Raw genomic sequence first — 26,266 nt, 5'->3', positions numbered from 1 at the left:
CCTCATCTTCTCATGTTACTTATCTTAAACTATTTTTCTCCAAATGTCCATTCTTTTTTATCCCTTGGCTCTTTGTGCTACCCACATTTGGATGGCAGTCTTGTTGACTACTGTCTCCCGAGAACTTTTCCTGGGAGGGTAGAGCTGGGTCTGACACATCATTAAGCAGCATCCTCTCCCTTACTGCTCATCACAAGTGTGTTTTAAAAAAGGTGGCACTTTTGGAGAGAAAACTTGCCTCTACTTGCCTCTGTGTTGTGATGGAGAGAATTCACTGAGCCCTCCATTTCTTTCTGAGTGGAAGAGAGAAAGACTGTGGTACAATCCTTGTGATATTTCAGAGCTGGGCTGAACTTATGGCTGAGAGAAGTTTTCAGATTCATTTGTCAGGTTTTGGGGATGACAGGGGTAATCCTGCAAAGGGAGACTTGGCCACCTTTGATGGGTTTTGCTACAACATGCCATCAGTTCATATTACTGTTGATAAATGTTTCCACGTACTCGACCGAATCATGGCTGCAGATCACTGTCTGGGCTTGAGTATTCCGGCATTTCCTGACTGTCTTCTTGGAAGTGGGATGAGTTCCTGGCATATTCCCATTCTGAAATCTCATTTACCACTGCCTGAATGATCTGTTTCTTTTTTATTCTTCTACATCCATGCAGGCAAAATCAGGAGAGAGTGTTTTAGGGAGAGGTGTCATCAGTCCTCAGGTGGGGGGAAGGTCAGCTACATATGCAATTGGGACATATATTTTCTATCGCAGTGTAGCAGACAGCTGGAAATGAGACTAAGGGGAAGAGTTGCCTTGTTGTAGGGACAGAGATAATCTGAGGGGAGAGCAGGTAAGACGCCCACAAGTGATCTGAAAAACAGCCAAAATATTAGGGAAGGAGAGAGTAGTCATTTTAAGCTTTTGTTTTCTTTAAAAGGAATGCTCTGTAGGCCTTTTACTTTGCTACAGGAATGAGACCAACGAGTAAATATTGTTGCTACAGTAAAGAAGGAAACCAGAAAATGCCTCCATTTTTTTTTAATGAATAGAAATTATTTGCAAAGGATATTTCTCCCATAAACTAGCTTGTTTTCAGAGGTTATTTCATATTATATGGCAGAGTAAAACAGCATTTTTAAAGTGCAGGTATTTTTAGTTCAATAAACAATTTATAGAAACATAGATTCATTTATGTTGAAAAAGACATTTAAGATCATCAAGTCCAACTGCTAAAATTCATGCAGTCATGGGCAGCTCAGGCTGGAGGGGACCTCGGAGGATCATGCAGTCCATCTCCTTACCCTGAGGCAGATCAAGTGTACCAATGTCATTCTCAGAAGGTGTTTGTTTAACCTATGTTGAAAAGCCTCTGATACTGAAGTCTTCATGGTCAGCATGTCCCAGGGCTTTGCTATTTCTGTCATTAGAAGGTGTCCCCAGCCACCCAACTGGAATTGTATTCTCTGTGATGTAAGCTGGTTACTTCTCTGTTCATCGTGAATATAGAAAATTGACTTTGCTCCACGACAGACTTCATGAATTTGAAGAGTGTTGTGCTCCATCCCCTCTTTTTCCTCGGACTAGACAATGCCAGTTCTCTTTCTACTCTCAGATAATTTTTTTAGACCTTCCGTCTTTCTCATGTCTCTTCTTTGGAGTATTTGCAGAAAATATTTGTTTCAGAGTGGTCCCTTATCCGAGAGTTGGTAAGGAGAGGTGGTAGACAAAGTGTAGGTTCATGCTGTTTCCTTTTAATTCAGAGGCTCCAAATACTGAAACTGAAGACTGGTGTAGGTTGTTCTGAAATGTCAAGTAGTCAAAATTTGCAGAAAAACAAATTCATTGTGTTAGACCTTATTGGTATATTTGAAATGAGTTGCAACATATAGATAGTCAAAATCTAGTCTTAAACCAGTGATATTTATTAAAACAAAACAAAAAAACCCACTAAATTTTGAACATAAGAATACTTTTGGTTTATTTTAAACTCTTCTCTATTTTGAAACTTTTGCTCAACTATAGATGCTTCTCCACAATTATTAGTTTGGTTTTTTTTTTCCTTTCCTCTCACTAGAAGGATAATCTTAGCTCCCATTCAATCATCTGATGTCAAGAATTTGGGTTGTAAGAAAACCACTATATGCAATTAATAAAGTTGCTGGATGTGATTACTGGGTTTCCTTGAGGGGTGTCAGCTTGATTAGTAAGGAGGTGTCAGTATAAAAATTTAATTTTTTTTTTCTTTTTTAAATATTACAGATATATTGAAAAATCAGTTCTGATAAAAGTTCTGATAAAAATCCACAGTATTCTGCCTGGACGTACATTTCCTTGCCAACAGTTAAAAGGCAGGGTGGAGTACAACTCATTGCCAATGTTTGGCCAGTTCACTTCTGTCTCCCTTTCTGTCCTTTGTGGAAAAGCTTAGGGGGTGACTATAGCTGTAGCTTGAGCGAAGAGGTCATTCTCCACCCATGTTTGGAGGGTTGTGTTACTCTCTGTACAGGGAGTATTTTGTGACAATGCCCTGAACTGATTTGTTGTTTTAAAGATTATCTTCTGCTGAAAACCCTTACATCCCACTGCTAGCTTTGCTGCCCTGCCAGTCCTCCCTTCAGCCTCTATTTTACTGCTGACATTTTGTATTCTTCTACATGTTGCCTGCTTTGGCTGACCTGATCACTTTTGTATTTTTGTTGTTCTTTTTCCCTTCCTGCCCTCCCCCTAGTTCTGTTTTCTGCCCATGATATATTACAGTTTCCAGCACAGCAGGAAAGAAAGATGGAAGGATTAATCAAGAGAATCTAAATTAAAAACTATAAAATCTAAAAGCCAGGCTGGATGGCTTAGGATGTATAACCTCACTTTCGAAGTCACTAGCAACGACTGCAAAGCCTCCAATGAAATGGATGGGTGGTCTTGTCTGGATAATCAGCAGAAAAATTTGTACTCATTCCCCACAGCCCCATCTGGCAGCTCCTTTCTGGCAGCTGTGATGGGAATGCCAGGATTGAAATGGCGCATTACTGTCTTCTCACCCTGTTAAAATGCATCCTTGTGAGCCACTCTTGTGCCTGCTGGTAGGGAAATGTATCTGGCACTGCTCTTGACAGAGGGGTTTGCTTTCATCTTACTGAACATGCACACACCCTGCTTACAGCAACCAGCTTCTCTTTGGTTCAAACAGCATGAACTCACATGTCTCCTCCCAAAAATCACCCATTAAAGTGATACTGAGAAGCCAGGAGAAAAGTTTCCTTGCTGTCTGCCCCTTCATATTTTCACTGCCCACCTTTGTGCTGAATGATGGAAAATGGACTTGCTCAGCACAGGGGAGAGGGGGAAAGGCAGGCTGCATTGGATAAAACCCACCAGGGATGTGGCCCCACTGCTTTGTGGGGGCCATCAAAGTGAGGGCTCCTGTCACCTGGGCACATCCCCACCCTTGCCTTTCCAGCATTGTGACACCTGCAGATATACATGGGAGAGCATTTAAGAAGCTGCTCAGTTACACAAGGACTGGAATATGGAGTGGGGACCAGTGCAAATGGATGAAGCAGGAGGCAGGACACGGTTGAACAAGACTGCTTGCAGGGTGTGGTTTTTTACAAAGTACTTGCATTATGTTGGTTTGAAGGCAGAAATCTAAAAATGGCATAATCTCTTGGTATAGAAGCAGAATAATTTCAGTTGGAAGGGACCTTTAAAGCTCATATAGTCCAGCCCTCCTGCCATGAATAGGGACATCTTCCACTAGACCAAGTTGCTCAGAGCCCTGTCCAACCTGACCTCAAATGTTTCCAGGGATGGGGTATCTACCACCTCTCTGAGCAACCCATTCCAGAGTTTCACCACCCTCACTGTAAAAAAATTCTTCCTTTTAGTTTAAAAGCATTAGCTCTGGTCCTATGACTGCACTTGTGAAGAGCTGCTCCCCATCTTTCCTTCAGGCCTGTTTTAAGTACTGAAAGGCTGCTGTAAGGTCTGTCTAGACCCTTCCCTTCTCCAGGCTGAACAGCCCAACCTCTCTCCGTCTGTCTTCATAAGGAGAGTAGCTCTGGCCATCAGATCATCTTTGTGGCTTCCTCTGGACCTGCTCCAACAGGTCCATGTCTTTCCTGTGTTGAGGGCCCCAGAGGTGGATGCAGCACTGCAGGTGGGATCCCACCACAGCAGAGAGGCAGAATCCCCTCTCTTGACCTATTGGCCATGCTGCTTTGGGTGCAGCCCAGGACACGGTTGGCTCCCTGGGTTGCAAGAGCACATTGCTGGATTATGCCCAGCCTCTCACCTACCAGCATCCCAAAATCCTTCTCAGCAGGGCTGCTCTCAATCTGCCTGTTATTGATACAGGGGTCTGACCTGACTCAGGTGGCACTTGGCCTCGTTGAGCCTCATGAAGTTCACATGGGATGTTTGTGTATGTTCTAGTGGCAGCACAAAGGTGTTTCCACTGCTGCAGGTACTCTTTGCACAAAGGAGAAATAAACTACTGTGTTGTGAAATACTTAATGTTGGTGTAACTACATCTGTCGCTACCACTTTAATTTTACAGGTAAAACATCACACCCCCAGCTGAAGCATTCAAACTATTATGGAAACTTTGGGTAGAACAAGTCTTGGAAGAACTAAAACCCGGAGGGACTGGCTTAGCTTGAACCACCAAGTTATTTAAACTAACCCATCTGATTTTTGCCTGAAGCAATGGAGGGAGATCATTGCCTTTCAGGATGGAGTAGGGGTGAGGAAGAAGAGTGTCTGGTAGCTGCCGTAGAGTGACAGGTGGCTGAAGACAATGGGAGAGGGACTCTCTCATAAGCAGGTGTCTCCACAGGAAGACTGCTGTTCAAGGACTGAGTCATATCAACAAGCATTTAAATGTGTACCAAGCGTGTATAGCTTTCCTTTTCTCAAGGAAACTGTTGCAGGATTTGATGGTGATATATTGCACTCTCTTGAGCAGAGGGGAAGATGCCCCCCTATATTGTTTGTGGCCCATGTATAAAAAAACCCAACTCTCTTTCAGGCCTTAGTCTATGACCAAAACTTGTAAATTCATAAATAAAAACATGCCTGAGTTCTGCTAGCACTTAGGGTCTTAACACAGTGACCAGAGAATTTCAAATGCAAGTCTTAAACTCTGTACACTATATTTGGATTTTTGTAATGAGTCAGGTTAAAATTGATGAGATACAGCTGAGGGGCAGTGTTTGAAATTTGCGTTTGCTTCTAGCTCACCCCAAAATAAATATGAGTGAGTCCATCAGCTCTTCACCCCTTTGTACTCCTTGGTGCGTAGTGGCTCTCTTATTTTCATTGCTGTGGTTCTGTTGCAGGGTTAACATCAGTGTCTGTTCACCAGTGGGCCTTTTCAGAAGCTTTAGTTACTCCATTCTCAGAAACAGAGGGACTGTCCTTGCAGTTCACCAGGTTATCAGTCTGCTCCTAGGATGAACTAGCTGTGGAATAACATTTTTTGGAACAGGTCCTTCTTACAAGAGCTTTGGCAAACATTTGACAGGTATTTTTTTTCTCTGTAGCTATTAATATGTTGGTTTTGCTCTGAGAAGTTGACATGGTTCAGTGTGCTCAGCCTCATGCGGCACCTCCAGCTGCAGTCTCTTTCCCCTCTCCCCCTTGTATGAGATTGTACCTGCAGAGGAGGGAATGTGCCTCAGCTCCCTCCTTTCCTCCCATGTGAGCTGTGGGGATTCCTCAGATTTGTGCTGGGCAGTTCATGAACATGGAGTAAACATTTAATTGCTAGGGCAAAAATTGCTTGTTGAAAGATTGAATTTACTGCCACTTTTTTTTTTTTTTTTCCCCCTTCCCGAAGAGGAGGGACTTGATTTGGAGTGTGCTGATGTTTTCATCATCCTTTCTCTGGTGAAAGTTTTGTTATCCTACCTGGCAGGATGTCCTTCTTTTCAGGACAGCATGTCATCTTGACATGGCCAGTGAGATCATGAATAAAGAACAACAAAACTAAAGAAACAGATGAAAGCAACAAAGAAATTGTTCTTTACTCCTAAATATACAGAGCTAGGTGACCTGAGATTCTTTTGTACAAAGGGATGACGACCTCCCTGAGATACTGCTGGCATCACCCTTATTTGTCTTTATCTAAAAGCTGACTGCTCTAAATCTGCACAGTCAGCTTTCATGTTGTAAGGGGCTCCTGGAGTAAGACATTACTGTTAATGTTTGACTCAGATATGTGGGAATGAATATTTGTTTGAGAAAGCAAAGAAGGCCACTCATGTCTATCCATTCTCACTCAGCTGTGAAGCTAGATTTCCCAAACAGGAAAACAGTTTGTTGACTCTTAAAACCTACTCCATGTGACCTTTGATAAGAAATAACCAAGAAATCAAAGCATTTAAAAAGCAGCAGCTTATTATTTTTTTAACAAATCTCTTTCAGATCCTGGCATGGTTTAGGGAAGTTAATGTTTGGTAGGCTGAGTAATGTTTGAGTGCTGACTGCTTCGTCTGGTAACTTGAATGGAGAAGGACCACATCACTTTTGCTCTGCAGAGCCTGCTGGGACTGTGCTGTAGTGCAGCCAAGTCTTTAGCCATACTGGTATCGATAGTTGTTTGTCTGCCACTGCCCCAGTTTTGCAGCCTGCAAAGGCTGGCCAAATATCACAGCAGGCAGCTTCACTGGAGCACCTTGGTGCTACAGCCAGAGTACTATGAGGATGCAAGACCAGTTAGCACAAATCTTGTGGAGGCATACATGTGAATGTATGTAGGCAGTGAATGCATTGCAGCTGCACCCTGAGGACAGCACAGGGCTGGCTTCCCTCAAAGGCTGCAGGTGTCAGGCTCAGCACCCATTGGGGCAGCTCCAGGGGGAACAGCAGCAATGCCAGAAGCTGTGAAACAAGTACTAACCTGTACTTGGAAGGAAGTGTTTTGGAGGAAGCATACTTGGAGGTAGTGTGGCAGCCTATTTCTTGAGGTCCTTATGATACATTCAGCTCTAAAACTGAAGTGTCCCTGTTTGCCATGGGCTGCAATAGTCCTTATGCTTTTTAAGCTCTTCATATGTGTGCAGAGCTCATGGCCATATCTTTCTCTGTCTCCTGCCAGCGCAATCAGAGGGTGGGCATACAAATATGGGGTTGGACACACATGCTCCCTACATACTGCTCAGGGGGTGTTCTTCCTGGGCCTTTCCCTCTGACTTTCCATGCACAGGAGATGTGTTACTCTCAGTCAGTCTGTGAAGGCTCAATTAGCTTTGCCATTGATCCCTGCATGTGATCAAATCTGTCTGGCTTCGTTGGTGCTTGTGTGTACTTATGAGTATGAGCTAGCCAGGGAGCTAATCTGTACATTTTGCACAAAGATAATTCAGTTTAATGAAACACCATCTTAAAACTGCAGGTGGGACATTGTTCAGGCACTGTGTCTTGCTGGAGCCAAGAAAATAACAGTGCTTGGTGTGTTGAGGGCTTGGATTGAGACCATCGCCAGGAGGAACCTTCATTCAGCTCCTGTTCAGACATTCAGAAAATTAGATCAGCTGTGATCAGTGGAGTTTCTTCATAAACATTACACTGTAGTGGGCCCTGGTGTGTGGGATATTTTAGTCTGGGGGGGTTATTTTCTTATTTCATTATTAGTTGGGGGTTTTTTTCCCCTGTGCCATTGCTGTCATTTTGGTCTGTGTTTCTGAACATCTTTTTAGTGTTCCCAGTTAGCCAGTGTCACTGAACCAGGACTGTAACAGTCTTGCTCCATTAGCTATTACTGTTTGCTGAGAAGTTAATGTAAATGAGGGCAGTGAGGAGGAGAAAAGCAAGGGGAATTTGACTGTTCCTCCTGTTACAGCTCTGCCTGACACTACATATTTTATTGTACGTCCGGCACAAAGGGACATTGATAATATAAGATGAAAGGTCTGTGTGATCTCATGGCTGGTAATAATGACTGAGGGACCACTTATTTCTGTGCCTCATGCTCCCAGTCTCAATCTCATTGTGAATGTTCTTTACTTCAGTGCATTGTTTAAAGCCCTCAGGTCTGGGCTTCTTTGCAAGGCTTTCTTGTGGTGCAGTTTGGTCTGATTGAAACCACATTTTTATATGTGTCAAAACCAGTTCAGCACTTAAAAAGAAATCAGAGTATCGATTGGATCATATTTCCTAAGTGGATGTCACTGGCTAATTCTTTTGTTATACCATTTAGCTACACAGTATTAAGCAAGTGGTTACTATTAGGCAGTTACATATGGGTCCTATTAATTCACACATTCTGGCTGCTTTTTGACTAATATCTTGTCAAATAAGTTAGGATTTCAAAATGTCTAAGTCACTGAACTGCAGGGACTCTTCATTTCCCAAGCAAAAGCTAGTCCACTTAGGGGACCACAGGTTAGCGTAGTATTGACCTCTGAAGGACTTCTGTTTCTTAAAAATATGGCTTCAGAACAAAGTAACCTTCATAGTTTGGTTGGGTTTTTTACTTTCCCCTCATGAGGCTTTCTGCAGTTCAAGGAAATGGATATATATGGTTTGCAAAAAGAGCTAAGGATGAAGAGGATGACTTCTGCATGTCCTGTCATCTTCCAGCACACTTCCAGGAGTGAAATGCTTGCCTTCTTGCCAAACTTTCTTTCACTCCTTCTAAATCAGGCTCCTTGGCTTTTTGTCAGCCCAAATGAACATCACTTCACCTTTGATGGATATTGGATTGATCACTGCTGTCATGGCCTGTGATGACCCTTTGTTTCCATTGTTCTTCCAACGGGCTCTTGGGCCTCTTTGAAAGTGCTCATGTCCTTTTTGGAGTCAGGTTTATAGGGTGGGGAGAAAAAGAGATGTTCTGAGGCTTCAGAACAGGGGTGTGCAGTGAAGTTTGAGGGGCCTGCACTGTTATTTTAGCCCTTACTGTCTGATGGGCTATTTTCACATGGTTCATCCAAGGGCCTCTGTTCTTGCAGCTCTTTCTGCTGGAAGGACAGCACTTTTCTGGAGAGTCAGTAGCTCAGCCAGGGTGAGGAGGAGCTGAAGTGTGGCTCTCTCACAGCCCTGGGACCTGGCCCCTCTGCAAGGGTAGAGAGGAGCATGAGCTCTTCCTCTGGGTTATGCTGCTGCCAAAAACCCAGTGGCAGCAGAAAGAGGATCTTGCAGTCTCTTGGTAGGGAACGAGAGGAAACATCCCAAGTGGATTAGGGGAATAAAATTACACTGGCTCAGGACATAATGCAGCAACTGAAGGACTAAACAGGAAGGCACATTTTATCAAAGGAGTCTGAGCTGTAAAAAAAATTGGGAGCCACTGGCCTAAAATGTAATGTGATTTTCTTGAGCCCTTCCACAGGAGCATCCATAAAGTCCTGCTTTTTCTGTTGGTTGTTGTGAACTTGCTCAATGTGTAAAAATAAAAAAACACCTTCATCCACCACAAACCCAAATACAGTCTCCCTGTAACTGCTCCATCTCCCTGACATTGCTAACATCTCCAGCCAGGAGCACTGTCTTCTTTGGCATCTGCAAAGTGAGTAGTATATGACAGTATGGGCCTAGAAACTGCAGTAAGAGTACACTCCTCATGCTCTGAGCTCTCTGCTTTACTCTGGGGTTTGTTCCTTTTTGATGTGTTTGTGGGGCTGAGGTTTGAGTGTGCCTTGTGGAGCCAGGATGGAGTTCATTTTCTCCTGTTGGCTGGCACTTTGAAGTGGGCAGAGCTGCAGTGCTTTGCCTCCTGCCCAGCTCTTCTTCAGAAGGGAGCTTTTCTTTTCCCTCGCTTTGTGTATTTTTGGTAAGCATGCAGTGTTGCAACAGAATAAGCCAATGAAAGTCAAAACTTCCTCTTTTCCAGTCTGTAAACATTTCCTGGAACAATATGCTCAGCTTTGAAATCATTTCCAGAGAGTATCTTAAGACCTCCCTCCCTCTTTCTATGAGTCACTTGATCAGAGCAGCATTCCCTTTACTTCTGTTCAAGCCACTTCCAGGCAACCTTGTTAAAGCAATAAGGATTTACTATATGGGAAACCACTGCCAGGTTAGCCATTCCCTCGGGACATGCAGCTGTTTACCATCTGCTGGAGCTTCTTGGGAGTCTTTGGGCTCCAGTCCCAGGTTGCAGACTCTCAGAGCAGGAAATTTTTCTTGGACGCTGTGTGTTATTCAGAAAGATAAAGTTCATGGGCACAATACAGTAGGTTCACGCTTTTTATTGTATTAGTCCATCTAAAGCAAATAAGTTAGCTATTTGCTCATTCTGCCCTGCCAGTAATCCGTTACATATTAGACCATCCTTCATTGTGTAGACAGACTTTAAAACTGAAGGGAAATTTAAATAATTAGAAGGAAATAAGCTGTCTTTTAAGCTCTCTACTCTTACTTGCTAGGATTGCTCAGGGATTAGCCCTGTAATGGGGTCGTGCCATTGGCAAGCATCACAGGTGAACAAAGTGAGCTGGAAGTTACAAACTGGGAAAACTGGAACTTTGTACCACATCTGTGTTGGGGGGACCTGCCAATGGCTGTGGCTGGGCCCATGGTGCATACAGGAGGTGAAGTGACAGTAGCCTGACCACAAGCTCTGAGCCCTTGGAGACTTTATGCTGCTGCTCCCAGATAGCTGTACGTGTTCATTGCTTATTGAGGCTGGCAGGGAAGGTCAAATTCTCCAAGCTCTCTCTGAGTCCTGAGTGACCACAGAACACAGGGACACAGCTAACCTGGAGCTCTGTCCAGGCAAGAGAAAACCCTCTGCCCTGTGGCCATGGTGCTCATTTAGGTTAGATTATGATTATTATTGTTGTGTAGACCAAAAGTAACCTTCTGCTGTTGTTGGGGATATGTGCTGACTCTCCAGCTGTAATTGAGGCTGATGTTTACTGTAAAGGAAATTAGACTGAGTTTACCTTTCCAGATTTAAGGAGTTGGGTAGAAGAAGAGCTAAAGCACTTCTGAAGCCTTACTCTTACACTTCCACCTTTCAGAGAAGAGGATTGCTTGTCATTTAACAGAAGCTTTTTGAAGTTGCCCACTTCCATGTGTAGTATTACTTCATATATTTCCGCTTACATTACTTGAGGAGAAGGGATAGTCCCTTTTTGTCCTTTCCCTCTTCCTTTTCCTCATGGTCATTTCAACCTGACACACTGGGCTGTAGAGAGAAGGGTGCTGGCAGGATGTGCCTGTGTGGGGCCTGTGCATCTCTGGAATTTATTTCCCTGGTTTGGTCTGAGCCCAGATCTGTGGGTACTATGTAAGAAGACAACCATTTAAGAGAGCTGAGCCTCTGCTTCCCAGACCAATTAAGGGAAAGGATCTCATTTTTTTACCAAGGTGTTTGGCTGAAAGATTTTCTTTCTAATGATGATTTGAAGGCTCATGGGGTTTGGTACTATGATTAATTACGCGTTAAGACGCCTAGAGCCTCCAAGAAGCATGCAATTATTATTTATTAAAATCAGAATAGCAGTAAATATAATGAAGTGGAGCTTTAAATAACATGAAAAAAAAAAAAGTAGAGGACATTTTCTGCTGAACACATGCAGTTCTGCACTGGGCTGAGACTGTGTGGAAGAGTGAAACTTGAAAGGGAGTTTTCCCGAGAGACTCTAGTACTGAGGACTCAGACACAAAAAGAAGGAAAGAGAGACAGAGAGGTCTTCCAGTGGCTGATGCAGAGCAGGAGTCTGACGTTAGCAGCCCCAGTTCTTCCTAGGCAATGCTAGTCTTAGTGATCATCCTTTCCTTTCCTTGTTTCTGCTCCAGTAAAACCAAACGCCTCCAACACTCAGCAACTTGCACAGCACTGGGGTGCTCCCAGACACGCTCCAAAGATTGACAGGTGGAAAAGCATAATTGAAAGGAGAGTGCTTTGTGTTATTCTGGGGATATTTACTATGAACTTCAGCCTTGACGGTTAAAAGGAAAGCCAACAGCTCATCTCCTATTTTCAGTCTCTTTCTATTCATACTTAGATAATTGAAATTTCCATACTTCCATAATTGAAATCACTCCCTCATTTTCACAGAAATAATGTAAGGGGTGTGACTGAATAGCAGCTTTGAGAAAGTAATAACACTTTGTTCTGCTTGATGATCCGTCTGATATGGACTTTGCCCTGCGCAAGTGTGGCTGGAGTCTGTTCCAAGAACTATCGAGTCTGGGAAGGCTTGAATGTAAAAACAAATACTTGAGTGCAGGAGAGGCAGCCTGGTTGTTGTAAATGGCTTTTCCTGCCAAAAAGCTGGTAATAGCATGTTGGCCAGGCATCTTTTCTTTCCTAATTGGAACCATAGGATTTTGATTACAAACCTTAAGAATAACAGTACCTGCTCTAATTTAAGCTCTCTTTCTAACTTGCATGGTGTGATTTCTTGCTGGAGTCTTTACCAGTGTAGGCTGCCTGTATTTGTTCCCCTTTACATCCCTGGGTCCCCTTGTTTTACACTTCTGACTTTTACATCCTTTCATCAGCTCAGTTATTCCAAGCACCTAAATGCTGTATGGAGTGACGTTTAGTAAGAGTCTGAGATTGATGTCAGAGGTTTGTGCAACTTTGTAGAAAGATGTAATTCCCTCAAAAGAGAAATGAGTAAATATCTAGGCTAGGATTGCTGCTCTTTGGCATTGGATAGCATATGGAGTTCATATGGCACTTTTTTAGAATTTTTTTTTTTCAAAAGCTGATTGTGTCAATGTAATTACAGATGCACCAATTCTGTGATATTTTAGTGCTTTTGACCAGGTAAAGGAGGTGTGCCATAGGTGAGTGCTAGACCTCTAGACAAAAATGGCTTTAAAAGGCTGGTGTTTTGAAGTCCCCATTGGATTTTAGACTCAAAAGATCACTGAGAAATCTGTGAAATACCCTAGATTTTCAGATAGCCTGTCTCAAGACACAGTGGACTCAGGGAAAGTCCTTCATCATTTTATATTCAGATATGTTGGTTGGGCATATTCCGATACAAAAATTTTCCATCAGACAATGCCAACTTGAAATTGGACGAGTCTGTGACACTGAGTTAACGACAATGCAATTTTGACAGGCACCAGCCAGCTTCTCAAGAAAGCTTTCTCTGCAGTGCAGGGTCTGAAACCTGCCTTTTTCTCTGCCATATCCTCACCTAGCCAGCAGTCGAATGGGTGCCAGGAGGAGGGAAGTCTCAGGTCTGTGCCCTTGGCAGCCTGGTCTTGCAGCACCTGAGCTGTGACTGTGATGAGACCCAGGTGGTAGGATGCTCTGAAATCAACCTAACTGTTCTGAAGCTCTACACATCCCATATCCTTCAGCGTTTCTGCCACTGCCTTCCAAGGCTCAGGGACCTGTAGGAAGATTCTTCAAGAAGTGCTGGCATGAAATACAGGTATTGCATGCCATGCCAAGCATTGACTCTGCCAACCTGCTCTCGTGCTGTGGCAAGTTATTTAACTTGGACCTACAAGTCTCCATCGATATGTTTGCAGTAGGTTCAACAAGAACATTTTAAAATAGATTAAAATCAATGGTTCTTTCTTCACCCATGGGCTGTGCAGTACCAGTGTGTGCCACACTTGCTCCCTCTCCTTATAAGTGCTGTGAAAATACTTCAGTATATTTCCACTTAGCAGTACCAGCCTCTAGTCCCTAAGTGTCTTGTGTGGCAACATGTATGGAATTAATTCCATCTACAATAGCAATGATTAACACACACCTCCCTTCACATACCCACTCCACAAAATAGAGCTGGCATGGTGGCTAAGATGCTGCCTGTTACAGACAATATAGAGATTTCTGCCTGCCACTGGCTTGGCTTTTAGCCTTCCCAATTAATTTTCCTAGGCTGTTTCATATGAGACTGCTGCTTTGAGGCAGTAAATTTTAAATGGGCAAAATAGGAAGAGCGGTAAAATGATTGTGAGGGCCTCTTTGCTTTCACACTGCTCTTTGGAAACCTGCAGTACCCTGAGTTTGGGATGTAGAAGCCACATTGTACTTAGCTGAGCCAAAACTTAGTTAACTAGTTGTACTTTCAGTTCCTCAGTGAAGAGGGATCCGCTGGGTAGATTTGTGTCCAAGTCATCCATCTGTGTTAACTTGAGGTGATCTCTGCTCTTCTGCCTTCATTTCTTTAATCATGTATGTTTGTCGGCAGAGCCAAAAGAGGAATGTTGCTATCTCAGCTAAACCAAGGGAAAGGAATGAAGCCTCTTTTTCTTCTCCTGGGGCTTCTATGGGAGTATCTAAATGGTAGTAATCAACAGCTTTGATGAACAGCTTTGAAATGCTGGCAACAACAGCTGGGGGAGATGGCTTGCCAATGTGGGACCTGACACCACCACCTTTTCTGCCGTCGGAGCTAAAAATCTCATTTTTAACACTTTGGAACAAATAATATGTTTTAATAGCCATTAATTTGTAGCTGACACCTTCTCTCAGTGCCACTGACAGCCTGCATATTTCCTTTGTAGTGTCATGCTGCTTCTGTTTAGAAGTTAATAATACAATTTTCATAGTTATTACACAGGCTGTTTGGCTCTGAGGTTTCCTAGGAGTCTAAGCAGTGCCAGAAATTCTTAGTGGAAGCTTTGGCAAGCTTTAAGTGAATGACATTCATTGGTCAATGTGCAGATGAGGGTTGGGATAGGGAAGTGATCAAGATACCTGCAGAAACTTCAGCTAAATATTGAAATCTGATGTTTCATGTTATGATAAGTTATGAGCTTTTTCTACTGGTTACCATTCCCCTTGCCAAAGTTGTGGGAAGGAGGATTCTTTGGACAGTGCTTGGCCATTGTTATTTTTTGTGATGTTTCTTGTCTGACTGACACAAGAGTTCCATGTAAATTTGAGATTGCTTTGAGTCTCAAGAGCAGTAAAAACCCAGTGCGGATGCAAGGACAGAAAACGTGTTCTGGTAAAATTTATATTCCTGCCTGATGCCCATCAAGTGTGGGAGAACTTGAATGCCAACATTGCTCATGTTTAGGCTGAGAGTCTTAAGCCTTCTTCCGCCCTCAGCTGTTACTAGAAACCACACTGAGTAAGGTTGCAGAGGTGCACACTCAGAAGTTAGGAAATGCCCTTTTGTTTTTGCACTACAGCAAGCTTTAATTACCAGAATAGTAGCAATTATGGCATGGAAAATTTCAGCCCATGCACTTAGAAGTTTGAACTGAAAGCCTTAATAAGCAGCTGAAAAGATACACTGTGAAGGGTTGCTTTCTACCTCTAATAACATGTTATCGGATCCCATATGCCATATCAAATCATACCATATCTTTGGTTCCCTTTCCACACACTAATTAACATAAATGCTCCCACTCCTGCTTTCTTTGAAGCCTGGTAAAATTTGGGGGCAGCTGGGCAGCTTGGGTTGTGGCAGTGTGTTGCCATGAGAGGGAAAGAATAATTTTTTATATTATTTTAAAAAAATATATATATCTGAGGTTGTAGACTTCAGCAGAGGGGGATTGCTTCTGATGAAGCTGTAACAGGTCACTCACATTGCCTGGCAGGTGACAGCTTATTTCACTATGGAATTACATACATAAATTTAGCTCCTGTTCTGGCTGAAGTTTTGATCATGCCTGTCCCTAGCTTTCATTAAAAGAAAAAAAAATCAGCCTGATAGTCCAAACCTGGCTGCAAATCCAAACTACAGCTGAAAAGGAGGTGAGACAGCAGCTGCGAGACTTATCCATGGATTTTTACAAATAGATATGCCTGATGTTTGCAGTATAAAGAGCACTGCCGAGGATGTGCCGTAGGGTACAAAAAATCCGCTTGTCCTTGAGGCTGCCTAAGGAGCTGTCTGCAATAATTGTCCGCCGCTTTTGCAGGTTTCGAAACTTGCAGTCGGAGGAGTTTGTAAGCCTTGCGGGACCTGCAGAAAATGGAGTGAACGTGAGCGAGTCCCGCGCTGCGGCAGAGCGGAGCTGACGAGCGCCTTGGCAGTTTTCACTGCTGCTATTTCAGATTCTGTGGGTGGCAGGGAAACAAGCAGGAATTAGGTCAATTTAGCTCTTGCTGCTGCTTGGGAAAGGGAAGAGCAGCTGCTGAGGCAACCGCAAGAGTTATTCCCTCTAGAAGAGCAGACAGAAACTGAAGCTGGGGGAGGGGATAGTCCATCGAGCTGTGATGTGAGGAGGAGGGAGATCAGCTGCTGGAGTTGCCCAGACCAGGAGTGGGCATTGCCTCAGGTGAATGGGGCACGCATGGGATGCAAACTCACGTAAATAGCTCCGAGGATGTAGTAACAACATCGTCTTGCATCCTGGGAAGGCGAAAGGAGGGAGATGTGTTTAGTCTCTGCTCTGCGACTGCCCTGAAAATGTTTCCTCTTCCCTTACCATCCTCTGTTTGCCAGCATTGAGGCAGGGCTAAAATCTGTATTTATGGGAAGACATAGGTGTTGTAGTTTGGCACTGGTTGGATCCCTGGTAAGAGAGAAGATAGGAGTTGGATTTCTAGCTAGAGCATATGCACAGCTACCTGGAGGAAATGCTCTCTGCTGGGCATTACAAGGATGTTGTGGTGCTTATGGCAGGGCTGTGGCCTGAATAATACACTGCATAGAGGCAAACAGGCTGCAATTGTTTTCAGTTTAGGGTGACTTAATATTTTGTTTTTGTGACTTAATATTTTGTGACTTAACATTTTGTTTTCTCCCCTTCACCCACCCAGGTGAGTCCCTCGGTCTGGGCTCAGCAAGCCTGCAGAACCAGCTCTGTCGGCAGGACTGGAAGGGCAGTGCAGCAGGTGTGAGCAGGCAGTGGGCAAGGAGGAAAGAATGTGGCAGCACAGGGAGCCTGTGGGGCTGCCCAGCTCTCCTCTGAAACCACAGCCTAAGAGGGAAGGACTACCTATGATAAATATAAGATTTCTCTCACTTGCCCCTTTTAGAAATAGTACATGAAAAAAGATCTAGTCTGGAGCTTTGCAAAAGAGTAAACCCTTGCTTTCATGCGCAGTCTCCCAGGTGCAGTCAAGCATCCACCATATGTACAGCCCCAAAGGTAGGCTGCAGTCATTTTGCTAATAGCAGTTACACAAAAGAAAGAAAGAGCCCTTCTTGCTCTTGTGTTTTATAATCCATTGACTTTCCGACATAGCAAATTGGTAAAACAAAACACTTGCAGAAAGTCTGGGTTTACAGAAGGTGAAAATCTGCCACCAAGAATGGTAATGTTGTTTTAATTATGCCAGGGCTTGAATGAGGGTTGCAGTCAGGCTTTCTGCTCTGCACTCTGGGGCCTGATGGGTGCCAGAGTTATTGTCTCTGTACATCTCACCCGGTCCCACCAGCTGCCAGGCCGCAATAAAGTTATGTCTGAGTCACTGGTTCCCAAAAGGATGACAAGTAGGTTGTGTGTAGCTGAATAGGACGATGCTGGTCCTCCAGTGATCCTGCCAGCTCAGGTCTGGACTCGTGCCACAACTGCTCGATAAATCCAAACAAATGTTGTTGGCTGTTTAAGCGAGCTGGTTGGCTGGGGGTGGAAGGAGAGAACAAGGCATGCAGCTGAAAAGTGGACTAGGATGCCAACAGAAATGCCACTGGCCCTGTTTCAGCTTTCAGCAAACAGAATGGATCACTGGGAAGACACAATGGACCTTGTTTGCAGCCAGGCTGCACAGAGAGGGGGGATGCCTTTTCAGGGACCATGCCAGGCAGAATAGTTGCTGCTGACGTGGGTCACTGGTCTTTGTGTGCTTTGGTCCTATTGACACCATCTCGTTTAGTGACACTGTGACTAACTGAGTTTGTTGTGCAAGTATGGAGAAGTATGGATGCTTTTGAGTTTTCGGTTGGTTTGGTTTTTGGTTTTGCTCTTTTTGTTTGCTTAGACCAGTAAAAAAAACTTCTGGTGTTATATGGGACAGTCTAGCATATATGTAGCCACTGGGGAAGATACACAATGTGAGCCTGCCGAAGTCTGCTACCCACTAAGGGGCCACTCTCCAGGCCAGATTAGTTCCTGTGGGGGAAGGCAGCCTGAATCTGTGGCTGCTTTCCAAAGCCTGCTGGTGGGGAGCCCAGGAAGTCATTGCTCAGGTGCATGGCAGCTCCTGGTGCCTCTATATCCCAGATGCAGTGAGCCATGCCTGTTGTCTGGTTGCATATCTTGTCATCTTCATGCTGCTCTTGTGGTGGCTTTTGACTGCCTCCAAGGAGAGGTCTGGGCTCCACTCTTGCAGGTGAACCAAATAAAGCCCAATTTTTCAGATTGCTGAGGTTTCTGCCTTCTTAGCTTTCTTTCCACACAGGAGATATGCTCGGGGCTTAAGCACATAAGTCCTGTTTTTTCATACTTAATACTGGCCTGTTTGTTTGCTGATACCACCTAAGCTGTGTGTGCATCAAAGCAGAATATGGGGGAGTCTCCTGACATGAGGGTGTATCTTTTTCCCGTGGTCTAGATTTGTTTGCACAGTCCAAACACAAGTGATATCTCCAGCTGTGACATGGCTGCTTTCTTCCAGCTTGCTTTTAAATCAGAGTGCATTCAAACATAATGCGATGATTTGTGGCAAATATCTGCAGAACATTATTTTATAGTCAAGTTAGTCAAAGTCTGGAATAACAGACAAATATCAGATGGAATACTTAATTAAAAAAACAGTGCCAGAATTTGCATAAAATATTTGCTACAAATACATTATAATCTGATTTCTAGCTTGTAGCTGTGCTTTGAATTTGGCAAAGCAAAGGTATTTTGGTTTTGCAGACAAAAGCTATAGAGTTCAGTCCTGGCTGATTATTTATAATGGTTGACCTAGGTTATGGGAACTAGTTCATTAGCTGAGAGTGATAAAGGAGGTAAAAGATAAAGGTCATGCTATCAGTAGGATTAGTTGGGTGAATTAAAGGACATGTGGAAACACAGCTAATCATGATGAATAAGGGCCACACAAATGATACCTTCCACTAACAGCTTTCAGCGCTCTGATGCCTTGAAATGTAACTCCTGCAGAAAGCAAGCAGGAGAAGGAAAGATGCCACGCCCAACAAGCCACAGGGCTGAGCACCAAAGATCAAAGGGATACACAAGTAAGTGTTTTGGGGTATTTGACTGTCAGCTAATTTCAAAATTCTGCACTGCAAGGAACATCTTCATGTCCCCTGAAATCTATTCCTCACTATTTTTCCTGAAATCACTCTTTCTCTTGCTGCCTGCAGTTATTAACTCACGTCAGTTGTAACTGGATGTGCAGGAAAAGTAAAGGTCCTGCTGCAGTAGTGTCAAGCTTAATTTATATACTGCAAAACTAGAACGTCTTTCATATAATGATTGACAGGCTTACCAGCTCAAATGATGGTTTGCTCCAGCAGTGCCACCAGGCAGAAGCAGCTCTGTTGGAAAGCACCAGGATGTCTGCAGTGCTGAAGAGAATATGGGTGGCAGAGGTGAGAGGACAGCAGAGTAACGGGAGAGGTGTGGGCCAGGCAGCCTGTCCTAGCCCCCTGCTCCTGCAATCCTCCCTCAATAAATCTGTGCCTGCTCTATCACTTTGGCATTTGCTGTTGTGGTGAGGAGCTGGATCCTGACTGACAGAAGCACTTTTGGCACACCATGTAAAAAATCTTAGGAAGTGCCAAGAGAAACATGACTGATGTAGCATGTTCACATTTGTAATTTGTCTGTGTTTGAGTGGTGTATCCAGAGAGGAACAGGGTGTGTCGATTTGGGGCTTAGACAGACTTTTCCTGGGAAAATAGCTTACACAGACTCTACATAACTGTGGTGTATGCACATATGCATATGCACAGAATGGAGCACAGGGAGACATCACCACGTATCTGATTAGCGTGTAAGTGTATTTATTTTTAATTAAAAAACAAAACGAAATGAGATTTGGTTTCTTGTTCTGGCTGCCATCAAGCTCTCTTCATTTACTATGGGATAACAGAAATGATGAGACATTCAAAACCATATGGGAGCTCTGGGGAAATGGATGATGGCAGTCTGGAAAATGTTGCTTCTCAGGTGTAAGGAATGTCTAAGTAAGGAGAAATTACAACAAACTCCCATGCACAAGTAAATGTAAGTGTTTAAAGCAGATTTGGTGTAGATGAGTTGGAAATGATCTTGCAGTAATGCACTCTAATTAGTGCTGTTAGTGAAAAAGAGTTACCAAAGGGAGCAGATGACTAGAGTCTGGTTTGAAACAGGTCTTGGCAAAATAAGCATCACCAGAAGTAAATAATCTCTGAATCTTAAATTCAGGGAAAACTATGTTGGAAAGGACCTCTGGAGGTCACCTGTTCAATCCTCACAGAGGCTCACAGCAGGGTTGATTTCAAAGTACTTAGCTTAATAATTCAAAATGTTAACATGAAAAGCAGCGCTGAAAATGATTTCCAGAACATGCCATTTGAAGAGACTATCACATCACCAAAATGCAGTGGCAATTGCATTGAAGCAGTGTTAGGAACTAAAGTAAATCAGTGCCCTGCCAGTCATATTTTTTCTGTATGGGATATCCATGTAAAGTGCTCATACTGGGTTTATACTTCCCACAGAGCTGAATCTTTCCCTTTCAAAAATCCTGTGCACAGATTTTCAGAGGCACCGTTGTTGCTCACATAGTGGGAACTCCCTGCAGGAGCTTTTCTTCCCAAGAAGCTGTCTAGGAGAGACTCCAGCACTTCCTGACTGCTGAGCCAGACCCGTTCCAGGTATGTGCTGGTGCAGCTCCATAGACTTCTGTGGAACTGCCGTGGCATAAAATGAGGATGAATCAGGCCTGTAGTCTTTCTTCTGAACTATGAATGTCAGTGCTAGCCTGGAGAAATACAGTTTTCAGGCTGATGTGGTTTGACACCAAATTCTACAGCAGAAACACTGGACAGCCCAGTGCCTGAGCTGCCTGCCGCGGGACAGTGATGAGTGATGGGCAGGCGCCTTTCTCGTACACAGTGGCATTCTCCGTTCAGGCTCAGTAACATCCAAACCCGATTGATCTTCACTGGGCCTTGTGCCACAGAAATCTCTCCCTTTTCTCTCTGCATTACTCATCTTCCTGAGGGCTTTTTGCTCTCAGATCTGCTGCTGTTTCTGGAAAGCGTCCTGTTGTAGAGCCTGCAGAGAGCACACAGCGTCCATCACGCAGTGAAAAAGGCTGGTCACAGATTCTTCTTGTCAAATCCACAAGCAAAACAGATGAAAAATGGAGACGAGCAGTACCTTTGCTAAATCCTTCTTGCATGTTCAGGATTTTCTTTTCTTTTTGGATGTATAAACTAAAAGGAGTGCAGTACTCTGAGAAGGAGAAGTGATATTCTAATGTGACAAATAGCTCTCTTCTCCCTGCTGACAGGTCTGGGGTCATAGCCCTTCAGGCACCTCACAGTAGGACTATTCATTTCCATCTTGTGCTCAAGGAGGAGGTTGAGACCATCTAAAATGTTCCCTGTTGTTACCTCGTGCACTAACAAGTGCTGCCAGCTGTAAAGAGGGCAGTGGAGACCCTCTGGTCATCATTTGAGTCTCCATTTTAGAAAAGTGGTGCCAGGAGAGGACATTTTCATATTTCTTATTTTCCACTCTCCAGAATCAAGACTGCCAAAGCACATTTTGTCTCATAGGAGGGAAAAAGCTTTTTTTTTAAATTTGACCTCTCTTCTGAGTATATCCAGTGTAACTTGTTTGTGACACAGAGAACTGACACAGTCTTGGCAGGTCAAGTAAGACTGTCATCTTGTTTCTGCTTAGCCTTCAAGTAATAATTTTCAGCTACTAATGGCTATGATTTGTTATGCATAAGCTGCAGTAACATACTGCTCAAATTAATGAAGTCCTACTTCCAGAACTCTAGGCTAACCATAACTTAACTCTTAAGAGCTCTACTTAGGGTTTAACTGTTCAGTTATTCTTCAGATGATTAAAAAACAGAACATCATAATAATAAAAAATAAAACCACCAAGTGTTACAGAGTGAAATTTCATTAGGTTTCTGTAATACCCAGTAAACATTTGTTGAAAAAGCTCATAATTCAAGCCTTTTTTAACACAAGTAACAAACAAATTATAGTAATTTTCAAAAGCATCGTGAAACAACAATTGTGAGACCATCTGAGGCTAAACAACTCCTAATGAGATGCAGTGGTAGCAATAGCAAGACAGACAGAAAATCTATAAAGATAATTAAGAAATTAGCCATTTGAGAGAATTTTAACTATCTTTTACGTTCTCATCTGCAGAAGCCAATACATGTAACTTCCTTCTCACATCTTCCCCACCTCCAATTATTTAACAATAACATAGGAATTGCTACAATATAAAGGAGGCATTTGAGAATAAAGCATGGGGGCCCAAGCATTGGTTAACACTGTCTAACTGACTCTTCTATTGGCAGAGCTAAAATTCCAGCACAAAATACTAGCCCCAGGGGTAAACAAACTCAGAAAAAGACTTGAAGAACATTTTTTTTTTTCAGAAATAATGCTATGATGCTTACAAGGGACAAGAAAAGCAGAATAATAAGTGCCAGCAAATTCACAATGTCCTGATTTGGTTTGCACTGTGCCTAGAACTGGTTTTACCCACTCTGTCCTTTTACTCTCTCCGGACAGTATGAAATACAGTGATTTTATTATGCAAGTATCACACAGATAAAAAGAAAAAACAGATGTCTGCTACAGATATCTGTGAAATAGGCAGATTTTTTTATGTATGTAAAAAGAAAAGAAGAACCCACCCACAAAGGCTATTCTGGGCAAGATGTGTAGTGACCCTCAGAAAATTAGGTGGTACAGGCAATGCACACATATGAGAGAGTGTTTGTTATATATATAATACTGTTTGGTGGGGGTCTATATTCTTTGGAAATACTACCTTTAGAACCAAAATAATCCAAGATAATGAGGCAGTTGAAGAACAGGAGTTGTCTGTGCTGCTTAATCTAGAGCAGTTTGGGGACAGAAGAGAAGACAGGCATTCATGACTCTGGATTTGAGAGGAAAAGGATGGGCCAGTGCTGTGGAAGTGCCTGCTATAATCCATCTGTCTGCCACAGTGGGATCCCAACACATTCATCTCTGAAGCAGATCATTCCATATCTGCCCTTCACTGGAAAAAAAACGGGATGACTGAAGTGTATCTTTTGAAAACCAATTTTAGCAAATTAACTTTGCTGCTTCACTCATCTGAATAAAAAACAAAAGACATTTTCATCTGAGTGAGTGAATCTCATTGTGGTCCCTACTCTTGCTTCTTGTTCTTCTCTTTCCCACGGTTTCCCTTCCCTCAACCATCCCAAAATAAGGTCTTGGAGCTGAAAGCAGTCAATTAGGTAAAGAGAAACTATTGCATCACTATGTTGGTGTTAGATTCCTTACAGCACAGTGGGGAGATCAGAGCTGTGAAGTGTGATACATATTGCTGGGATTGCACAATGGTCCTAAATTGCCATTCTAGTGCAAATAAAAAGATGTAAATGATATCACCCCTGATGAATGTAAAACTGAGCCAAGCAAATATGGGAGTGCCAGTAAGAAGTTAGATGCATTTTTCTAGGATAATAAAGACTTGCTAATTTGTCTCCATTTTTAGAAAGTAAGAAAAAATCATTGTAGTGATACAGCAACCACATTTTAGCTGAAGTGCTTCTTTATCAAATGTAATTATGCAAAGGTGCATTCTTATACAGCCTAACTTCAGCAGGTTGAAGGTGTTATATTTATTGGTGAGAAGCCAAAAGTGAAGAAGTCATATGGCAATGTGTAGGAATGAATGACTAGGGATCCTACCTGAGATTTCAGAATTCAAGTCTTTCTCCTGCTGTCAGATTCGTGGCCAAGCTCTTTGTGAGCAGCCCCCCAATGTTAAATGCATTAAATCACTTAGATTGGGCATCTCTTGATAATATTTTCCTCAAAATAGTAAACTTGTTCCTTTCAATGACCTAGAAATTATGAAGGAGCTTTCTGAGCAATCTCCATGAAGTCTTCTTTAACCTACGCTAAAAAAGAAAGTAAAATATTGCTTATGCTGGCAGTGCACAGGTTTGATTTTTCAAGCCTTTCCTTTGGTGCCTTGCTGTATGGATCATTTCAGCTGGGTGAGAAAGGGGAGAAGTATGATTATGTCATGAAGATTGCATTATAAAAATAGCTAACTTTTTCTACATAGTGATGGAAAATGGTGAACTCAGACTGCTGGGAGGATTATGCTTTTTGATTAATAAAGAAACTGTCCAATTTAATGCACCTTATTTTTTTCCCCCAAAACTTTGCTGTAAATTATATGTTTGCATTAGAAGAATCATGGAAAATTCCATCTCGTTTGTGTAGCATGTAAAGGCTGGACTGACACTGAAGTGTGGGCAATTTTTGGAATTCTACGGTGCCAAACCTTGAATACTGCATTTGTCACTGCAGTTCTATTTTGAGCAAGTCCTCAGGATCCCTGCTGCTGCTTTGCTCATCTGTGACTGCCCTCCCCTTAGACCAGTCTGATTCTCCACTGTAGGTCTGGAAGAAGTCATTCAGACCACCTCAGTGTCTTCAGGCTATGTCTGTCTGCATCATTCCTGACAGCTGATTGCCTCTCTTCTTCCTAATACCCCCTGGTGACAGATCCCCCAGTCTCCCTAGGAAATTTATTCAAGTAATTTCCTGCTCTTACTGCCTTTTTTCTTCCTACACCTAACCTAGATGTCTTCTGCTAGAACTTAATTATTCCTTAATTGCTCCCATTATTTCTTGTCCTATCCTTTCTATTCATGGAGCACAGTCTCTTTCTCCTTGCTGTAATCTTTCATGTACTTGTGGCTTAACTCTTTGAAAGTTGCATGGAATATCCTAGTCCAATCCCACTAAGAGTTTGGCATTTTGGGGAGACAGAGCAGAGAGGAACTAGGGGCTTCAGGCTTTGTGAAGGAGACTTCTAAATATGTGGAAGTCATCCCTAACCACTGTCAGGCTCTTGACTTCTGCTCTGAACACTAAAACAGTTTGGACCAGATTTTCAGCTTGCTTATGCTCGTTTTAGACAAAAGCTGTTCAGTGGAGTGATCACTAATGGGAATGAGAGTGTTTGAGATGGTGGTGCTCCTTGTTCTCCACCACCCCAGAGAATGAGATCATGACTGAGAAGTGCTTGCATGCCCAATGTTAAGAATTAATGACAGCAACCATATCTGAATTCTGCACTGGTGGCAAAATACTCTGTCTTGGGGTTTATCTGGAGTTCTGCTTTCCAGAGTTTTGTCTTACATTATGGCTTTCAAAGACACAGAGTCCTGAAGTAGTGGGAGTGCAGGATCTCAAAAACCTTAGTGTGACTCGTTGGTGTGTAAACAACACCAATGCAAAAATGATGTGGGGAAGAGGGTGAGAGGATAAGGAAGCAAGAAATTGGGACAATTAAGCATGAACCCAGACCTGACACCCTGCCCTGATTAATTTAACAATAATTAAAGACTTTCAGCGGAGATCCGCGTTCTGCCGGTTCCCAGCCGTGCAGAGAAGGATGAGCTGTGCAACGGTAACCAGGCCCTATTCATCACAGGCAGCACACACAGCAATTACCAGTGCTGTCTATAAACTGAAGCAGACTTTTGCATTAATTGATTTACTGGGACCTTTTATTCCCTTTCTCTTTTGTTTCCTCCTTTTGTCCAGTATGTTTTTATTTGAAGGGCTGGCTCATTTGGCCACATCACACAGCAGTGCCTGGCCATGGGGGATGTGTCCTTGGGACATGGGGTGGAGCTGCCTGGATTTGAGACACTGCCCTCTGCAACTGTCCCATCCTTGCAAGTCTGTTTCCCAGGGTGCTGCCTGTGAGACAGTCTTTCTTCTGAAATCCACTGTAATAAGCATTAGACATCCACTTTTTCTACCTCCCTTCCCCACACCTCTTCTTGCACTCCTGTGTTTTCAGTGATGTCGTTTGCCTCTCATTTCACGCTGAATATGAGAGAGAAATCTCATTATTTCTGACTTAGGTATTCACATGTGTCTCTCTACAACATGTCATGCCAGTTGCCAGCTTGTTACATCAGAAGGAGAATTCAAAGTGCTGGTTTATCTGCTATTGGAAATGTCTCTAGGGATGAAAGCAGATATGGTAAGAAGGGGGAAAGGGAGAGAAAACAGCGAAGACAGCACAGTGCTGCAGCTTTCCAGGATGCAAATCTAGCCTTATCTTAGTTTTCTTGCTTATTTGCTCCTGTTCTGCTAGGTGGACAGGCAGAATGATCAATGGATGTGAAATAACCAAAGATGTAATGGGCCGGAAGTTTTTTTCATCTGTGAAGGAAAACTGTGGGAGAAGGATGCTACGAAGTCTGGCTGGTAGCTGCT

General features: G+C 43.2%; 1 protein-coding gene and 1 long non-coding RNA gene across 4 annotated transcripts in view; both read left to right on the top strand.

Moving 5' to 3' along the window:
- Positions 1-20,148, top strand: part of LOC146444256 (uncharacterized) — a 32,553-nt gene extending 12,405 nt beyond the window's left edge. The window contains exons 2-4 of the long non-coding RNA XR_014849842.1: positions 18,891-19,006; positions 19,286-19,363; positions 19,840-20,148. This is a non-coding gene — a long non-coding RNA (uncharacterized LOC146444256). The remainder of the gene's footprint in view (positions 1-18,890; positions 19,007-19,285; positions 19,364-19,839) is intronic.
- NHS (NHS actin remodeling regulator) overlaps positions 1-26,266 on the top strand; it is a 248,995-nt gene that overhangs the window by 43,184 nt on the left and 179,545 nt on the right. The window lies entirely within an intron of this gene.

This window comes from Lichenostomus cassidix, chromosome 1, assembly GCF_008360975.1.
Source record: "Lichenostomus cassidix isolate B80296 chromosome 1, HeHo_3.0, whole genome shotgun sequence".
NCBI classification, from domain to species: domain Eukaryota; kingdom Metazoa; phylum Chordata; class Aves; order Passeriformes; family Meliphagidae; genus Lichenostomus; species Lichenostomus cassidix.
Note: the sequence above shows the minus strand (reverse complement) of the source record. Positions and strands in the feature narration are given on the sequence as shown.